Here is a 17,126-nt window from a genome sequence, read left to right on the forward strand (position 1 = left end):
GCACTGATGTGGTGTTTGCATGAAATGCAAGATGGCACATCATGGAATGTTTAAACTGAGCATCGCGTAGGATATGTGATATTTGGCACCCAGAGGAGTAGGACACGTAGATCCTATAAGAAGTAAAGACTCTCTAGCAAGGGCCGTCCATACTCTGAGTTTAAACTTTACTTTTTGTGAAATGGTTTATGAAAAACAACACGGCTGCTCCAGGTGAGGCTCGAACTCATAACCTCGGCATGGCTCAGTGCAAGTACTGCTGTATAAGTACCGCGCGCTAACCGATTGCGCCACTGGAGCTCTCTCTTTTCACATCTCCCCAGGTGAGCCATCTACAGCTGACCAAGTAGATGACAGACACTGCTCCATCATTCACTGTGCAAGATCGACTCACATGCTAGCATGTTATCATGACTATTAAAAATACAGTCCAAACGGAATAGATTCTATAATTGTCCTATAACATATGCTCTGTCTATTCAAAACCCCATAGAATTATATCTTGACAGTTCTGACAAAGTCTAGGGGAATCTTATGAATATTTGTAATTAGCACATAGTAAGAATTTCCCAAAAATGAAATGTAGGTCCCTAATTGGGGGAAGACGTGGAATGTGAGATCTTGCCTCAGCTGTTTTTTTTCTTTTTTAGGTACAGTATATTGACACTTCAGTACCTTTTGTGAAGCAAGGTTTCCGATGGGGCTGTAGGGCAGACGAGGTGGCCGAGTGGTTAAGGCGATGGACTACTAATCCATTGTGCTCTGCACGCGTGGGTTCGAATCCCACCTTCGTCGGAAAGCCATCAGAGTCTCTTTCGATGGCCAGCATTTCTTGTAGTATAATTACACTCTCTTTCAAGACAGAGCCAGGATCTGCTAGATGGGATCATCTGACTGTTCCATTTTAACAAATATGTCAAATAAAGTGAAGTATTTTGTGCGTAATAGAAATTAGATCTTTCATGGAGTTTCCAGAGGATTGCCTTTCACTCACTCCTGGCTTATTAACCAGTTTGGATAAATAGATTGATAAGAAAGCAGCTCTTACTCCTAAAGTTTAGGCCGTCTCAAATGAATGACTGTTAACATATGTCTGCCCCACAGAGACAGATCACTTCTAATAAGTGGGTTCTCTATATGTCACTGATTGCAGACATACTAACTAGAGCTATCGGTATGGTCTTGAATGTGAAAACTCTTATTTTCTCATAAGAAAATGTAGTTTTTCATACTTCCAAGAAAAGTGCCTTAAGCATGGTCTTCAATGTGTGCGCGCACGTGGACATTCATATGCAACTACGTTTCCATACAGAGTCTCAAAATCATAGATATATTCATACCTCAGTAAGAATACATGTTGCAATTTACATCCTGCGTGCAGACTGGCCTTGTAGCTCAGTGGCAGAGCACTGGTCTTGTAAACCAGGGGTCATGAGTTCAAGCCTCATCAGGGCCTTTTTACATGAGTCTTTCTGTATGTTGTTTTCAAGTCATTCTTCCCTGGAGTCACACCTTGCTTTAGGATTGCTTATTGCCAAGCTTCCCTTTCCTGCTTTCATATTATCAAGAAAATATCATGAAGATCATTGAATTATAAATTATTGCCTCACCCCTTCCGAACGCCTGACAAACGCCATTCTCACCCTGCCGGGCAAAGCCAAATAAGCCATGCATATTTACAGTTCCTTTGAAAGGCAGAGCGAGGACTAGGACCTCTGTTCCGACTGAATCTGCATCCACAGAAAGGATGTTATAAGGCCCTACAAATTTCACCAAGGAGATGTGAAATTCTTCCCCCATAAAATACTTTTTTTCCCAGATACCCCGGCTCTTAGGCAAATGAGGTTACTCCTCAAAACCCCACCCCCACTCACCATAAATATCCTTCTCTCCTGCTGTCCATTCAAATGATACAAGGTATCTTGTACATAGAGAGAAAGGGAGAATAGGCAGACTTGTGCTTCAAAGATTTGGTGACCTTGGATGGGTGGGTTGAATGAAGAAGTGAACCTGGTTTCTGGGAAAGGAGTATCGAGATGAAGATGAGGAAAAGTGAACATGGACCACATTCATAGGTTAGAGAAATACATTTAATAGGTTGAATGGTTTTGAAAAGTGAACTTCGAGCAGTAATTGTTGTTTTTTAAATTGCAAAGAAATTAAAAATGAATGTGGGATTGGAGGCACACTCTGAGCAGAAAAGCACCATAAGCTGCTATGGTGCAACTCAAGATGGTGAATAGAACCTTTAATATGATGATGCTCTTCTTTTGCTAGTTTTTTCGAGTCACCTTTTATTGTAAGTAGCTGATACAGCATTTTTTGCAGCTCTTCAGTTTATGGTTATCATGTGAGAACACTGTTTTCATCATATTTATTATTCTACAAATGTTTTTTTAAATGCACTGATGTGGTGTTTGCATGAAATGCAAGATGGCACATCATGGAATGTTTAAACTGAGCATCGCGTAGGATATGTGATATTTGGCACCCAGAGGAGTAGGACACGTAGATCCTATAAGAAGTAAAGACTCTCTAGCAAGGGCCGTCCATACTCTGAGTTTAAACTTTACTTTTTGTGAAATGGTTTATGAAAAACAACACGGCTGCTCCAGATGAGGCTCGAACTCACAACCTCGGCATGGCTCAGTGCAAGTACTGCTATATAAGTACCGCGCGCTAACCGATTGCGCCACTGGAGCTCTCTCTTTTTACATCCCCCCAGGTGAGCCATCTACAGCTGACCAAGTAGATGACAGACACTGCTCCATCATTCACTGTGCAAGATCGACTCACATGCTAGCATGTTATCATGACTATTAAAAATACAGTCCAAACGGAATAGATTCTATAATTGTCCTATAACATATGCTCTGTCTATTCAAAACCCCATAGAATTATATCTTGACAGTTCTGACAAAGTCTAGGGGAATCTTATGAATATTTGTAATTAGCACATAGTAAGAATTTCCCAAAAATGAAATGTAGGTCCCTAATTGGGGGAAGACGTGGAATGTGAGATCTTGCCTCAGCTGTGTTTTTTACTTTTTTAGGTACAGTATATTGACACTTCAGTACCTTTTGTGAAGCAAGATTTCAGATGGGGCTGTAGGGCAGACGAGGTGGCCGAGTGGTTAAGGCGATGGACTGCTAATCCATTGTGCTCTGCACGCGTGGGTTCGAATCCCACCTTCGTCGGAAAGCCATCAGAGTCTCTTTTGATGGCCAGCATTTCTTGTAGTATAATTACACTCTCTTTCAAGACAGAGCCAGGATCCGCTAGATGGGATCATCTGACTGTTCTATTTTAACAAATATGTCAAATAAAGTGAAGTATTTTGTGCGTAATAGAAATTAGATCTTTCATGGAGTTTCCAGAGGATTGCCTTTCACTCACTCCTGGCTTATTAACCAGTTTGGATAAATAGATTGATAAGAAAGCAGCTCTTACTCCTAAAGTTTAGGCCGTCTCAAATGAATGACTGTTAACATATGTCTGCCCCACAGAGACAGATCACTTCTAATAAGTGGGTTCTCTATATGTCACTGATTGCAGACATACTAACTAGAGCTATCGGTATGGTCTTGAATGTGAAAACTCTTATTTTCTCATATGAAAATGTAGTTTTTCATACTTCCAAGAAAAGTGCCTTAAGCATGGTCTTCAATGTGTGCGCGCACGTGGACATTCATATGCAACTATGTTTCCATACAGAGTCTCAAAATCATAGATATATTCATACCTCAGTAAGAATACATGTTGCAATTTACATCCTGCGTGCAGACTGGCCTTGTAACTCAGTGGCAGAGCACTGGTCTTGTAAACCAGGGGTCATGAGTTCAAGCCTCATCAGGGCCTTTTTACATGAGTCTTTCTGTATGTTGTTTTCAAATCATTCTTCCCTGGAGTCACACCTTGCTTTAGGATTGCTTATTGCCAAGCTTCCCTTTCCTGCTTTCATATTATCAAGAAAATATCATGAAGATCATTGAATTATAAATTATTGCCTCACCCCTTCCGATCGCCTGACGAACGCCTGACAAACGCCATTCTCACCCTGCCGGGCAAAGCCAAATAAGCCATGCATATTTACAGTTCCTTTGAAAGGCAGAGCGAGGACTAGGACCTCTATTCCGACTGAATCTGCATCCACAGAAAGGATGTTATAAGGCCCTACAAATTTCACCAAGGAGATGTGAAATTCTTCCCCCATAAAATACTTTTTTTCCCAGATACCCCGGCTCTTAGGCAAATGAGGTTACTCCTCAAAACCCCACCCCCACTCACCATAAATATCCTTCTCTCCTGCTGTCCATTCAAATGATACAAGGTATCTTGTACATAGAGAGAAAGGGAGAATAGGCAGACTTGTGCTTCAAAGATTTGGTGACCTTGGATGGGTGGGTTGAATGAAGAAGTGAACCTGGTTTCTGGGAAAGGAGTATCGAGATGAAGATGAGGAAAAGTGAACATGGACCACATTCATAGGTTAGAGAAATACATTTAATAGGTTGAATGGTTTTGAAAAGTGAACTTCGAGCAGTAATTGTTGTTTTTTAAATTGCAAAGAAATTAAAAATGAATGTGGGATTGGAGGCACACTCTGAGCAGAAAAGCACCATAAGCTGCTATGGTGCAACTCAAGATGGTGAATAGAACCTTTAATATGATGATGCTCTTCTTTTGCTAGTTTTTTCGAGTCACCTTTTATTGTAAGTAGCTGATACTGCATTTTTTGCAGCTCTTCAGTTTATGGTTATCATGTGAGAACACTGTTTTCATCATATTTATTATTCTACAAATGTATTTTTAAATGCACTGATGTGGTGTTTGCATGAAATGCAAGATGGCACATCATGGAATGTTTAAACTGAGCATCGCGTAGGATATGTGATATTTGGCACCCAGAGGAGTAGGACACGTAGATCCTATAAGAAGTAAAGACTCTCTAGCAAGGGCCGTCCATACTCTGAGTTTAAACTTTACTTTTTGTGAAATGGTTTATGAAAAACAACACGGCTGCTCCAGGTGAGGCTCGAACTCACAACCTCGGCATGGCTCAGTGCAAGTACTGCTGTATAAGTACCGCGCGCTAACCAATTGCGCCACTGGAGCTCTCTCTTTTTACATCTCCCCAGGTGAGCCATCTACAGCTGACCAAGTAGATGACAGACACTGCTCCATCATTCACTGTGCAAGATCGACTCACATGCTAGCATGTTATCATGACTATTAAAAATACAGTCCAAACGGAATAGATTCTATAATTGTCCTATAACATATGCTCTGTCTATTCAAAACCCCATAGAATTATATCTTGACAGTTCTGACAAAGTCTAGGGGAATCTTATGAATATTTGTAATTAGCACATAGTAAGAATTTCCCAAAAATGAAATGTAGGTCCCTAATTGGGGGAAGACGTGGAATGTGAGATCTTGCCTCAGCTGTTTTTTTACTTTTTTAGGTACAGTATATTGACACTTCAGTACCTTTTGTGAAGCAAGGTTTCAGATGGGGCTGTAGGGCAGATGAGGTGGCCGAGTGGTTAAGGCGATGGACTGCTAATCCATTGTGCTCTGCACGCGTGGGTTCGAATCCCACCTTCGTCGGAAAGCCATCAGAGTCTCTTTTGATGGCCAGCATTTCTTGTAGTATAATTACACTCTCTTTCAAGACAGAGCCAGGATCCGCTAGATGGGATCATCTGACTGTTCCATTTTAACAAATATGTCAAATAAAGTGAAGTATTTTGTGCGTAATAGAAATTAGATCTTTCATGGAGTTTCCAGAGGATTGCCTTTCACTCACTCCTGGCTTATTAACCAGTTTGGATAAATAGATTGATAAGAAAGCAGCTCTTACTCCTAAAGTTTAGGCCGTCTCAAATGAATGACTGTTAACATATGTCTGCCCCACAGAGACAGATCACTTCTAATAAGTGGGTTCTCTATATGTCACTGATTGCAGACATACTAACTAGAGCTATCGGTATGGTCTTGAATGTGAAAACTCTTATTTTCTCATATGAAAATGTAGTTTTTCATACTTCCAAGAAAAGTGCCTTAAGCATGGTCTTCAATGTGTGCGCGCACGTGGACATTCATATGCAACTACGTTTCCATACAGAGTCTCAAAATCATAGATATATTCATACCTCAGTAAGAATACATGTTGCAATTTACATCCTGCGTGCAGACTGGCCTTGTAGCTCAGTGGCAGAGCACTGGTCTTGTAAACCAGGGGTCATGAGTTCAAGCCTCATCAGGGCCTTTTTACATGAGTCTTTCTGTATGTTGTTTTCGAGTCATTCTTCCCTGGAGTCACACCTTGCTTTAGGATTGCTTATTGCCAAGATTCCCTTTCCTGCTTTCATATTATCAAGAAAATATCATGAAGATCATTGAATTATAAATTATTGCCTCACCCCTTCCGATCGCCTGACGAACGCCTGACAAACGCCATTCTCACCCTGCCGGGCAAAGCCAAATAAGCCATGCATATTTACAGTTCCTTTGAAAGGCAGAGCGAGGACTAGGACCTCTGTTCCGACTGAATCTGCATCCACAGAAAGGATGTTATAAGGCCCTACAAATTTCACCAAGGAGATGTGAAATTCTTCCCCCATAAAATACTTTTTTTCCCAGATACCCCGGCTCTTAGGCAAATGAGGTTACTCCTCAAAACCCCACCCCCACTCACCATAAATATCCTTCTCTCCTGCTGTCCATTCAAATGATACAAGGTATCTTGTACATAGAGAGAAAGGGAGAATAGGCAGACTTGTGCTTCAAAGATTTGGTGACCTTGGATGGGTGGGTTGAATGAAGAAGTGAACCTGGTTTCTGGGAAAGGAGTATCGAGATGAAGATGAGGAAAAGTGAACATGGACCACATTCATAGGTTAGAGAAATACATTTAATAGGTTGAATGGTTTTGAAAAGTGAACTTCGAGCAGTAATTGTTGTTTTTTAAATTGCAAAGAAATTAAAAATGAATGTGGGATTGGAGGCACACTCTGAGCAGAAAAGCACCATAAGCTGCTATGGTGCAACTCAAGATGGTGAATAGAACCTTTAATATGATGATGCTCTTCTTTTGCTAGTTTTTTCGAGTCACCTTTTATTGTAAGTAGCTGATACAGCATTTTTTGCAGCTCTTCAGTTTATGGTTATCATGTGAGAACACTGTTTTCATCATATTTATTATTCTACAAATGTATTTTTAAATGCACTGATGTGGTGTTTGCATGAAATGCAAGATGGTACATCATGGAATGTTTAAACTGAGCATCGCGTAGGATATGTGATATTTGGCACCCAGAGGAGTAGGACACGTAGATCCTATAAGAAGTAAAGACTCTCTAGCAAGGGCCGTCCATACTCTGAGTTTAAACTTTACTTTTTGTGAAATGGTTTATGAAAAACAACACGGCTGCTCCAGGTGAGGCTCGAACTCACAACCTCGGCATGGCTCAGTGCAAGTACTGCTGTATAAGTACCGCGCGCTAACCGATTGCGCCACTGGAGCTCTCTCTTTTTACATCTCCCCAGGTGAGCCATCTACAGCTGACCAAGTAGATGACAGACACTGCTCCATCATTCACTGTGCAAGATCGACTCACATGCTAGCATGTTATCATGACTATTAAAAATACAGTCCAAACGGAATAGATTCTATAATTGTCCTATAACATATGCTCTGTCTATTCAAAACCCCATAGAATTATATCTTGACAGTTCTGACAAAGTCTAGGGGAATCTTATGAATATTTGTAATTAGCACATAGTAAGAATTTCCCAAAAATGAAATGTAGGTCCCTAATTGGGGGAAGACGTGGAATGTGAGATCTTGCCTCAGCTGTTTTTTTACTTTTTTAGGTACAGTATATTGACACTTCAGTACCTTTTGTGAAGCAAGGTTTCAGATGGGGCTGTAGGGCAGACGAGGTGGCCGAGTGGTTAAGGCGATGGACTGCTAATCCATTGTGCTCTGCACGCGTGGGTTCGAATCCCACCTTCGTCGGAAAGCCATCAGAGTCTCTTTTGATGGCCAGCATTTCTTGTAGTATAATTACACTCTCTTTCAAGACAGAGCCAGGATCCGCTAGATGGGATCATCTGACTGTTCCATTTTAACAAATATGTCAAATAAAGTGAAGTATTTTGTGCGTAATAGAAATTAGATCTTTCATGGAGTTTCCAGAGGATTGCCTTTCACTCACTCCTGGCTTATTAACCAGTTTGGATAAATAGATTGATAAGAAAGCAGCTCTTACTCCTAAAGTTTAGGCCGTCTCAAATGAATGACTGTTAACATATCTCTGCCCCACAGAGACAGATCACTTCTAATAAGTGGGTTCTCTATATGTCACTGATTGCAGACATACTAACTAGAGCTATCGGTATGGTCTTGAATGTGAAAACTCTTATTTTCTCATATGAAAATGTAGTTTTTCATACTTCCAAGAAAAGTGCCTTAAGCATGGTCTTCAATGTGTGCGCGCACGTGGACATTCATATGCAACTACGTTTCCATACAGAGTCTCAAAATCATAGATATATTCATACCTCAGTAAGAATACATGTTGCAATTTACATCCTGCGTGCAGACTGGCCTTGTAGCTCAGTGGCAGAGCACTGGTCTTGTAAACCAGGGGTCATGAGTTCAAGCCTCATCAGGGCCTTTTTACATGAGTCTTTCTGTATGTTGTTTTCGAGTCATTCTTCCCTGGAGTCACACCTTGCTTTAGGATTGCTTATTGCCAAGATTCCCTTTCCTGCTTTCATATTATCAAGAAAATATCATGAAGATCATTGAATTATAAATTATTGCCTCACCCCTTCCGATCGCCTGACGAACGCCTGACAAACGCCATTCTCACCCTGCCGGGCAAAGCCAAATAAGCCATGCATATTTACAGTTCCTTTGAAAGGCAGAGCGAGGACTAGGACCTCTGTTCCGACTGAATCTGCATCCACAGAAAGGATGTTATAAGGCCCTACAAATTTCACCAAGGAGATGTGAAATTCTTCCCCCATAAAATACTTTTTTTCCCAGATACCCCGGCTCTTAGGCAAATGAGGTTACTCCTCAAAACCCCACCCCCACTCACCATAAATATCCTTCTCTCCTGCTGTCCATTCAAATGATACAAGGTATCTTGTACATAGAGAGAAAGGGAGAATAGGCAGACTTGTGCTTCAAAGATTTGGTGACCTTGGATGGGTGGGTTGAATGAAGAAGTGAACCTGGTTTCTGGGAAAGGAGTATCGAGATGAAGATGAGGAAAAGTGAACATGGACCACATTCATAGGTTAGAGAAATACATTTAATAGGTTGAATGGTTTTGAAAAGTGAACTTCGAGCAGTAATTGTTGTTTTTTAAATTGCAAAGAAATTAAAAATGAATGTGGGATTGGAGGCACACTCTGAGCAGAAAAGCACCATAAGCTGCTATGGTGCAACTCAAGATGGTGAATAGAACCTTTAATATGATGATGCTCTTCTTTTGCTAGTTTTTTCGAGTCACCTTTTATTGTAAGTAGCTGATACAGCATTTTTTGCAGCTCTTCAGTTTATGGTTATCATGTGAGAACACTGTTTTCATCATATTTATTATTCTACAAATGTATTTTTAAATGCACTGATGTGGTGTTTGCATGAAATGCAAGATGGTACATCATGGAATGTTTAAACTGAGCATCGCGTAGGATATGTGATATTTGGCACCCAGAGGAGTAGGACACGTAGATCCTATTAGAAGTAAAGACTCTCTAGCAAGGGCCGTCCATACTCTGAGTTTAAACTTTACTTTTTGTGAAATGGTTTATGAAAAACAACACGGCTGCTCCAGGTGAGGCTCGAACTCACAACCTCGGCATGGCTCAGTGCAAGTACTGCTGTATAAGTACCGCGCGCTAACCGATTGCGCCACTGGAGCTCTCTCTTTTCACACCTCCCCAGGTGAGCCATCTACAGCTGACCAAGTAGATGACAGACACTGCTCCATCATTCACTGTGCAAGATCGACTCACATGCTAGCATGTTATCATGACTATTAAAAATACAGTCCAAACGGAATAGATTCTATAATTGTCCTATAACATATGCTCTGTCTATTCAAAACCCCATAGAATTATATCTTGACAGTTCTGACAAAGTCTAGGGGAATCTTATGAATATTTGTAATTAGCACATAGTAAGAATTTCCCAAAAATGAAATGTAGGTCCCTAATTGGGGGAAGACGTGGAATGTGAGATCTTGCCTCAGCTGTTTTTTTTCTTTTTTAGGTACAGTATATTGACACTTCAGTACCTTTTGTGAAGCAAGGTTTCAGATGGGTCTGTAGGGCAGACGAGGTGGCCGAGTGGTTAAGGCGATGGACTGCTAATCCATTGTGCTCTGCACGCGTGGGTTCGAATCCCACCTTCGTCGGAAAGCCATCAGAGTCTCTTTTGATGGCCAGCATTTCTTGTAGTATAATTACACTCTCTTTCAAGACAGAGCCAGGATCCGCTAGATGGGATCATCTGACTGTTCTATTTTAACAAATATGTCAAATAAAGTGAAGTATTTTGTGCGTAATAGAAATTAGATCTTTCATGGAGTTTCCAGAGGATTGCCTTTCACTCACTCCTGGCTTATTAACCAGTTTGGATAAATAGATTGATAAGAAAGCAGCTCTTACTCCTAAAGTTTAGGCCGTCTCAAATGAATGACTGTTAACATATGTCTGCCCCACAGAGACAGATCACTTCTAATAAGTGGGTTCTCTATATGTCACTGATTGCAGACATACTAACTAGAGCTATCGGTATGGTCTTGAATGTGAAAACTCTTATTTTCTCATATGAAAATGTAGTTTTTCATACTTCCAAGAAAAGTGCCTTAAGCATGGTCTTCAATGTGTGCGCGCACGTGGACATTCATATGCAACTACGTTTCCATACAGAGTCTCAAAATCATAGATATATTCATACCTCAGTAAGAATACATGTTGCAATTTACATCCTGTGTGCAGACTGGCCTTGTAACTCAGTGGCAGAGCACTGGTCTTGTAAACCAGGGGTCATGAGTTCAAGCCTCATCACGGCCTTTTTACATGAGTCTTTCTGTATGTTGTTTTCAAGTCATTCTTCCCTGGAGTCACACCTTGCTTTAGGATTGCTTATTGCCAAGCTTCCCTTTCCTGCTTTCATATTATCAAGAAAATATCATGAAGATCATTGAATTATAAATTATTGCCTCACCCCTTCCGATCGCCTGACGAACGCCTGACAAACGCCATTCTCACCCTGCCGGGCAAAGCCAAATAAGCCATGCATATTTACAGTTCCTTTGAAAGGCAGAGCGAGGACTAGGACCTCTATTCCGACTGAATCTGCATCCACAGAAAGGATGTTATAAGGCCCTACAAATTTCACCAAGGAGATGTGAAATTCTTCCCCCATAAAATACTTTTTTTCCCAGATACCCCGGCTCTTAGGCAAATGAGGTTACTCCTCAAAACCCCACCCCCACTCACCATAAATATCCTTCTCTCCTGCTGTCCATTCAAATGATACAAGGTATCTTGTACATAGAGAGAAAGGGAGAATAGGCAGACTTGTGCTTCAAAGATTTGGTGACCTTGGATGGGTGGGTGGAATGAAGAAGTGAACCTGGTTTCTGGGAAAGGAGTATCGAGATGAAGATGAGGAAAAGTGAACATGGACCACATTCATAGGTTAGAGAAATACATTTAATAGGTTGAATGGTTTTGAAAAGTGAACTTCGAGCAGTAATTGTTGTTTTTTAAATTGCAAAGAAATAAAAAATGAATGTGGGATTGGAGGCACACTCTGAGCAGAAAAGCACCATAAGCTGCTATGGTGCAACTCAAGATGGTGAATAGAACCTTTAATATGATGATGCTCTTCTTTTGCTAGTTTTTTCGAGTCACCTTTTATTGTAAGTAGCTGATACAGCATTTTTTGCAGCTCTTCAGTTTATGGTTATCATGTGAGAACACTGTTTTCATCATATTTATTATTCTACAAATGTATTTTTAAATGCACTGATGTGGTGTTTGCATGAAATGCAAGATGGCACATCATGGAATGTTTAAACTGAGCATCGCGTAGGATATGTGATATTTGGCACCCAGAGGAGTAGGACACGTAGATCCTATAAGAAGTAAAGACTCTCTAGCAAGGGCCGTCAATACTCTGAGTTTAAACTTTACTTTTTGTGAAATGGTTTATGAAAAACAACACGGCTGCTCCAGGTGAGGCTCGAACTCATAACCTCAGCATGGCTCAGTGCAAGTACTGCTGTATAAGTACCGCGCGCTAACCGATTGCGCCACTGGAGCTCTCTCTTTTCACATCTCCCCAGGTGAGCCATCTACAGCTGACCAAGTAGATGACAGACACTGCTCCATCATTCACTGTGCAAGATCGACTCACATGCTAGCATGTTATCATGACTATTAAAAATACAGTCCAAACGGAATAGATTCTATAATTGTCCTATAACATATGCTCTGTCTATTCAAAACCCCATAGAATTATATCTTGACGGTTCTGACAAAGTCTAGGGGAATCTTATGAATATTTGTAATTAGCACATAGTAAGAATTTCCCAAAAATGAAATGTAGGTCCCTAATTGGGGGAAGACGTGGAATGTGAGATCTTGCCTCAGCTGTTTTTTTTCTTTTTTAGGTACAGTATATTGACACTTCAGTACCTTTTGTGAAGCAAGGTTTCAGATGGGGCTCTAGGGCAGACGAGGTGGCCGAGTGGTTAAGGCGATGGACTGCTAATCCATTGTGCTCTGCATGCGTGGGTTCGAATCCCACCTTCGTCGGAAAGCCATCAGAGTCTCTTTTGATGGCCAGCATTTCTTGTAGTATAATTACACTCTCTTTCAAGACAGAGCCAGGATCCGCTAGATGGGATCATCTGACTGTTCCATTTTAACAAATATGTCAAATAAAGTGAAGTATTTTGTGCGTAATAGAAATTAGATCTTTCATGGAGTTTCCAGAGGATTGCCTTTCACTCACTCCTGGCTTATTAACCAGTTTGGATAAATAGATTGATAAGAAAGCAGCTCTTACTCCTAAAGTTTAGGCCGTCTCAAATGAATGACTGTTAACATATGTCTGCCCCACAGAGACAGATCACTTCTGTTAGACCTGGCACCTTGGCGTGAGTTTCCCTTCCACTTTTTGATGGTGTGCCTCGATTGTTTTGCTGGTGTTGTCCGCTCAGGGCACTGCGCCACGGCTAATCCGTGCCGCAGTGCAAGTGCTCCCTAGGTAAAGTGTACCTGTAATTGATGTCCATGATTGGTTTATTGGATTCACTGTCAGTCCCCAGTAAAGTGCACCAGGGGTGCCAGGGCTCGTGAATGCCAATGCCGCTGGTGGGCTTGCAGCGCTGGTTGCGCCACCCACAGAAGCGGCCTTGTAAAAGGTGTCTAGGGTCTGCCACCGCAGACCCTGTGCGCGGTCCGGGACCATCGCGCTGACTGCGCAAGTGCCCCCACTTGCCAGTCCCTAAACCTTCCCTTACCTACATATTAGCCACCCCTCTGGTAGGCCCAAGGGCAGGGTGCATTGTAGGCATAAGGTAAGACATGCCCTGGTGTGTGTGGCATGTCTTAGTAGTGAATTACAGCCCTTTCCGTTCTTCACTATTGAAGGCTACCTGCTCTCCATAGGCCAGAATGGGCTGCCGGGATCCCGCCAACGCTGTGACCCCAGTGGACTCAGAGAGCATGGTAGAAGTGTCAAGTTTAGTATGCCTGAACTCAGGATGATAAAATACTTCTTGTAGTCAAGTTTATTTTAATATCCTGGGTTTGTAAATACTACTTTTAGAAAGTTAGTATTTACTGACCTGACCATCTCAGTCCGCCTCTGCTGTGTGTGTGTGTGTTCTGCCTAGCAACAGTAAGGAGCAGGGTGGGGGGATCCCCAGAGACAGGTTGGCTGCCAGGTGGTGGGTAGAGAGATTACACCTGGATGGGTGGGAGGAGTACACCTTGACTCTTGAATAGACCTGTGCTCTGCCACCACAAAGCCGGCGCCACACCCTGTGGGGCGGCTGATGTCTCTGCCCTGCTGCTGAAAGGAAAGAGCAGAGTCACCATAACAAAGTGCTCCAGAACTGGACTGAGCCAGGCCTAGGCCCCCTGGCGCTAAAGAACAAAAGAATCATGGTATAAAAGTAGGAGCCTGGCTCCTAAGAAATCAGAATCCTGTTTACCACAAAGAACCTCTGCCCGACTAGAAGGAGAAGAAGACGCCGGATGAGCTGGCCTGCTGCTTGCCTTGCTGAGAAAGGAGAGGAAGAGACTTACTGAAAAGACTTTGCTACTTTGTGCTTGAACATTCTCCAAGGGCTTGATCCGAGCTTGCCCCCTGAACTGAACCCCAGGAACAGTGGGTTCTCTGTGCTTCTTGCTCATCCTCCAATTCGAGCCGTGTGGGCATCCCGCTGGAAAAGAGACTGCGCCCCTCATCGCCCCTCCTAGGGCCGTGACACTCAGAAGCTCGCCTGCCTCAAACCCGTGAGAGCCCCGCTCCGTCCCGAGCCGCTCTCTGTCCCCGGGCCAGGCCGCCTGCATCCCTGTCACCGCCTGCTACTGGAGCGCGCTGACCGCGCTATCACCCCTCCTGCCGGAAGCCGTCCGACGACTGTGATCTACGCCGGGTCATCCAGCTGCACTGACCGTGCCCTGTGACCCCGCTTCGCTATCCCCGGACATCTCAGGCCGCGCCGCCCCTGCTGTGGAGACCCTCCTGCACCGCCGTGCTAAAGGGTCGCTGGCCGCGCCTGCCTACGTGCCCACACCTGCTGATTGAGGACCCAAGAACACTTCCCAAGCTGAGAGTCGCACCGACCTGTGCCGGCTCTCCACATCACGAAAGAAGTTCCAGTATCGGGCTCGGGGCCGGCAACGCCTTATTTCCCCGTTCGCAGGAACCGATCTCTGTGAGTACTGGAACTACAAGTAAAGAGACTACGAACTATCCATTTGAAGCTACGAACAACGATCATTTGACCGCTGTACAGCCTGGTGGCATAGCGAAAACGTTATTGGTCTTGTGATAAGTCTGCTGAGATATATATACCTTATTTTTACATAAAGAATCGTATTTTTATATATATCCAAGTCTGGTGTCCGTTCCTGGGGGGATTGATGTATTTACTGTGTGTACGATTGTAAGTGCTTAACCAACAACGCCTGAGGAATCGCCTTGGCTGCTCACGCCACGCACCTAGAGGGTGAGCAAGGGTCATTCGCGAGGGGTTATCCTGCGCCCTGACGTGGAGGAGAGGGTTCCTGCTTGACACAAGGGCGACCTTGCGCCAACCAGAGATCCCCGACTCTAACATTGGTGGCAGCGGTTGGGATTTCGGATTTGCACTTGTAATTTGCATACAGTGAATTATTAATCACCAGATAGTGAGAGCAGACCAAATAACGCAGCCACAGGTTTGTAATTGTTGAACTTTGTTGAGACATCTGCCATTACTGCAACCATGCCTGGCTCGCTCTCTGCTGGAAGAGCGCTCTCCGTGATTTCTGGAATAGATGAGGTGGATTGGGAGAGACTGGAAGGCTACACGATGGAGCAATTGAAAGGCTACAGTGTAAAATTCAGAGTCCCCCATGCTGGATGCAAGAGGAAGCCCCAGTACACCAAGGCGTTGAGAGCCTGGAAGGAGTCACGAGACCTACGGAATGCGGGGGACATCGTTCCACCCGACAACCTTGAGGAGCCCAGCAGAGTCCGGTCGCCAGAGGAGCTGGCAGACAGGGCAGCCGACAGGGCGCATGCAATGGAGATGGCAAAGTTGGCAGGACAAATGGAAATGGAAAAGCAGAAGTTGGCCCTGGAGGCACAACAACGCCAAATGGATCACGATATCAGATTGAAGGAGTTGGAGCTGAAGGCGAAAAGTTTGGACACCGCTCCTTCTGGTGGCAGCACTCCACCAGCGCAGGTAGAGTCCAAGGTGTACATCCCCAAAGATGTAGTAAAGGAGTATTTTAGAAAGGATGACATAGGGCAGTGGTTTAGAGCCTACGAGGTGGCCATGTCCTCACACCGGGTCCCTGAGAAAGACTGGGGAGCGGGGTTGTGGGGAAGGTTCCTTGCGGAAGGGCGGGACACACTGTCAGATTTGCCCTTAGAAGTCCAGACCTCATACCCCCATATGAAGGAAGCTTTAATGACCAGGTATGGGTTAACTCCTGAGCTATATAGACAGCGGTTCAGGGAGACGAAGAAGATCCCTGAGAGTACGTATGTGGAATATGTGACCTTTTTCTGCAGAGCGCTGGATGGTTGGGTGAAGGGTAGCAAAGTGAATGATTATCAAGGGCTGCTTGATTTAATTGCATGGGAGCACTTGTCCAGTCAATGTTTTCCTGAGCTACGCCAGCACCTGATAGATAGCAAGCTGTCCAACCCGAGGAAGCTTGCTGAGGAGGCGGACCGCTGGCTCAGCACCAGGGTCCACAAGGGTCAAGTGGGAGACTCCGCCAAAGGTGGGCAGGGTCCCCAGCAGAAGAGTGGGGGGGACAAGGGTAAACAGAAGGGGTTCCAAAAAGGCCCCCAAAGTAATTCCCAAGGGAACCAGCAGAAGGGTTCTCAGCCTCCCCCACCCCCGCAGCAGAACGGGGCCCCGACAGGTAGACCTGTTCCAAAGGGGCCCTTCAATTGTTATAAGTGTGGTGACCCGGGTCACATTGCCTCTGATCCTAAGTGTCGTCTGTTTGGTAAGACCGCACCCACTGGTGCTCCACCCCGGCAAGTAGCTAGTGTTAACTTTGGGGAGGAGGTAGCAGTCCAGGAGGGTGGGGGTCCCGGGCAGATGACCCTAGTCTCGCTAGGAGACAGTGAGATGGTCCCTGTAACCTACCTGCCCTCTAACACTAAGAAATATGGGCAAGTGGTGACCATCAATGGAAAGAAGGTTGAGGCTCTTAGAGATACAGGAGCCAGCGTGACCTCGGTGAGGCAACACCTGGTGTCTCAAGAGCAAATTGTACCCAATGCCTACTGTAGGGTTGTCAATGCTGACAACGTAGAGAGTCGTTGTCCAATGGCTCAAGTTCCCTTTGA

General features: G+C 43.9%; 12 non-coding genes across 12 annotated transcripts; 7 read left to right on the forward strand and 5 right to left on the reverse strand.

Moving 5' to 3' along the window:
- Window positions 1-205: 205 nt before the first annotated feature.
- TRNAI-UAU (transfer RNA isoleucine (anticodon UAU)) lies at window positions 206-300 on the reverse strand. The gene is made up of 2 exons: window positions 263-300; window positions 206-241 (listed from the first exon to the last, which is right to left on the reverse strand). It is a non-coding gene; the product is annotated as a tRNA-Ile (tRNA).
- A 413-nt stretch (window positions 301-713) lies between these two features.
- Window positions 714-795, forward strand: TRNAS-ACU (transfer RNA serine (anticodon ACU)). Its single transcript has one exon. It is a non-coding gene; the product is annotated as a tRNA-Ser (tRNA).
- A 589-nt stretch (window positions 796-1,384) lies between these two features.
- On the forward strand, window positions 1,385-1,456 carry TRNAT-UGU (transfer RNA threonine (anticodon UGU)). Its single transcript has one exon. It is a non-coding gene; the product is annotated as a tRNA-Thr (tRNA).
- Window positions 1,457-2,607: 1,151 nt separating this feature from the next.
- TRNAI-UAU (transfer RNA isoleucine (anticodon UAU)) lies at window positions 2,608-2,702 on the reverse strand. Its single transcript has 2 exons — window positions 2,665-2,702; window positions 2,608-2,643 (listed from the first exon to the last, which is right to left on the reverse strand). It is a non-coding gene; the product is annotated as a tRNA-Ile (tRNA).
- A 414-nt stretch (window positions 2,703-3,116) lies between these two features.
- TRNAS-GCU (transfer RNA serine (anticodon GCU)) lies at window positions 3,117-3,198 on the forward strand. The gene has a single exon. It is a non-coding gene; the product is annotated as a tRNA-Ser (tRNA).
- A 1,823-nt stretch (window positions 3,199-5,021) lies between these two features.
- Window positions 5,022-5,116, reverse strand: TRNAI-UAU (transfer RNA isoleucine (anticodon UAU)). The gene is made up of 2 exons: window positions 5,079-5,116; window positions 5,022-5,057 (listed from the first exon to the last, which is right to left on the reverse strand). It is a non-coding gene; the product is annotated as a tRNA-Ile (tRNA).
- Window positions 5,117-6,200: 1,084 nt separating this feature from the next.
- Window positions 6,201-6,272, forward strand: TRNAT-UGU (transfer RNA threonine (anticodon UGU)). The gene has a single exon. It is a non-coding gene; the product is annotated as a tRNA-Thr (tRNA).
- A 1,162-nt stretch (window positions 6,273-7,434) lies between these two features.
- Window positions 7,435-7,529, reverse strand: TRNAI-UAU (transfer RNA isoleucine (anticodon UAU)). The gene is made up of 2 exons: window positions 7,492-7,529; window positions 7,435-7,470 (listed from the first exon to the last, which is right to left on the reverse strand). It is a non-coding gene; the product is annotated as a tRNA-Ile (tRNA).
- Window positions 7,530-7,942: 413 nt separating this feature from the next.
- On the forward strand, window positions 7,943-8,024 carry TRNAS-GCU (transfer RNA serine (anticodon GCU)). Its single transcript has one exon. It is a non-coding gene; the product is annotated as a tRNA-Ser (tRNA).
- Window positions 8,025-8,613: 589 nt separating this feature from the next.
- TRNAT-UGU (transfer RNA threonine (anticodon UGU)) lies at window positions 8,614-8,685 on the forward strand. Its single transcript has one exon. It is a non-coding gene; the product is annotated as a tRNA-Thr (tRNA).
- A 1,162-nt stretch (window positions 8,686-9,847) lies between these two features.
- Window positions 9,848-9,942, reverse strand: TRNAI-UAU (transfer RNA isoleucine (anticodon UAU)). Its single transcript has 2 exons — window positions 9,905-9,942; window positions 9,848-9,883 (listed from the first exon to the last, which is right to left on the reverse strand). It is a non-coding gene; the product is annotated as a tRNA-Ile (tRNA).
- Window positions 9,943-10,355: 413 nt separating this feature from the next.
- On the forward strand, window positions 10,356-10,437 carry TRNAS-GCU (transfer RNA serine (anticodon GCU)). Its single transcript has one exon. It is a non-coding gene; the product is annotated as a tRNA-Ser (tRNA).
- Window positions 10,438-17,126: the final 6,689 nt, after the last annotated feature.

This window comes from Triturus cristatus, chromosome 12 (genome assembly GCF_964204655.1).
Source record: "Triturus cristatus chromosome 12, aTriCri1.1, whole genome shotgun sequence".
Lineage (NCBI taxonomy): Eukaryota > Metazoa > Chordata > Amphibia > Caudata > Salamandridae > Triturus > Triturus cristatus.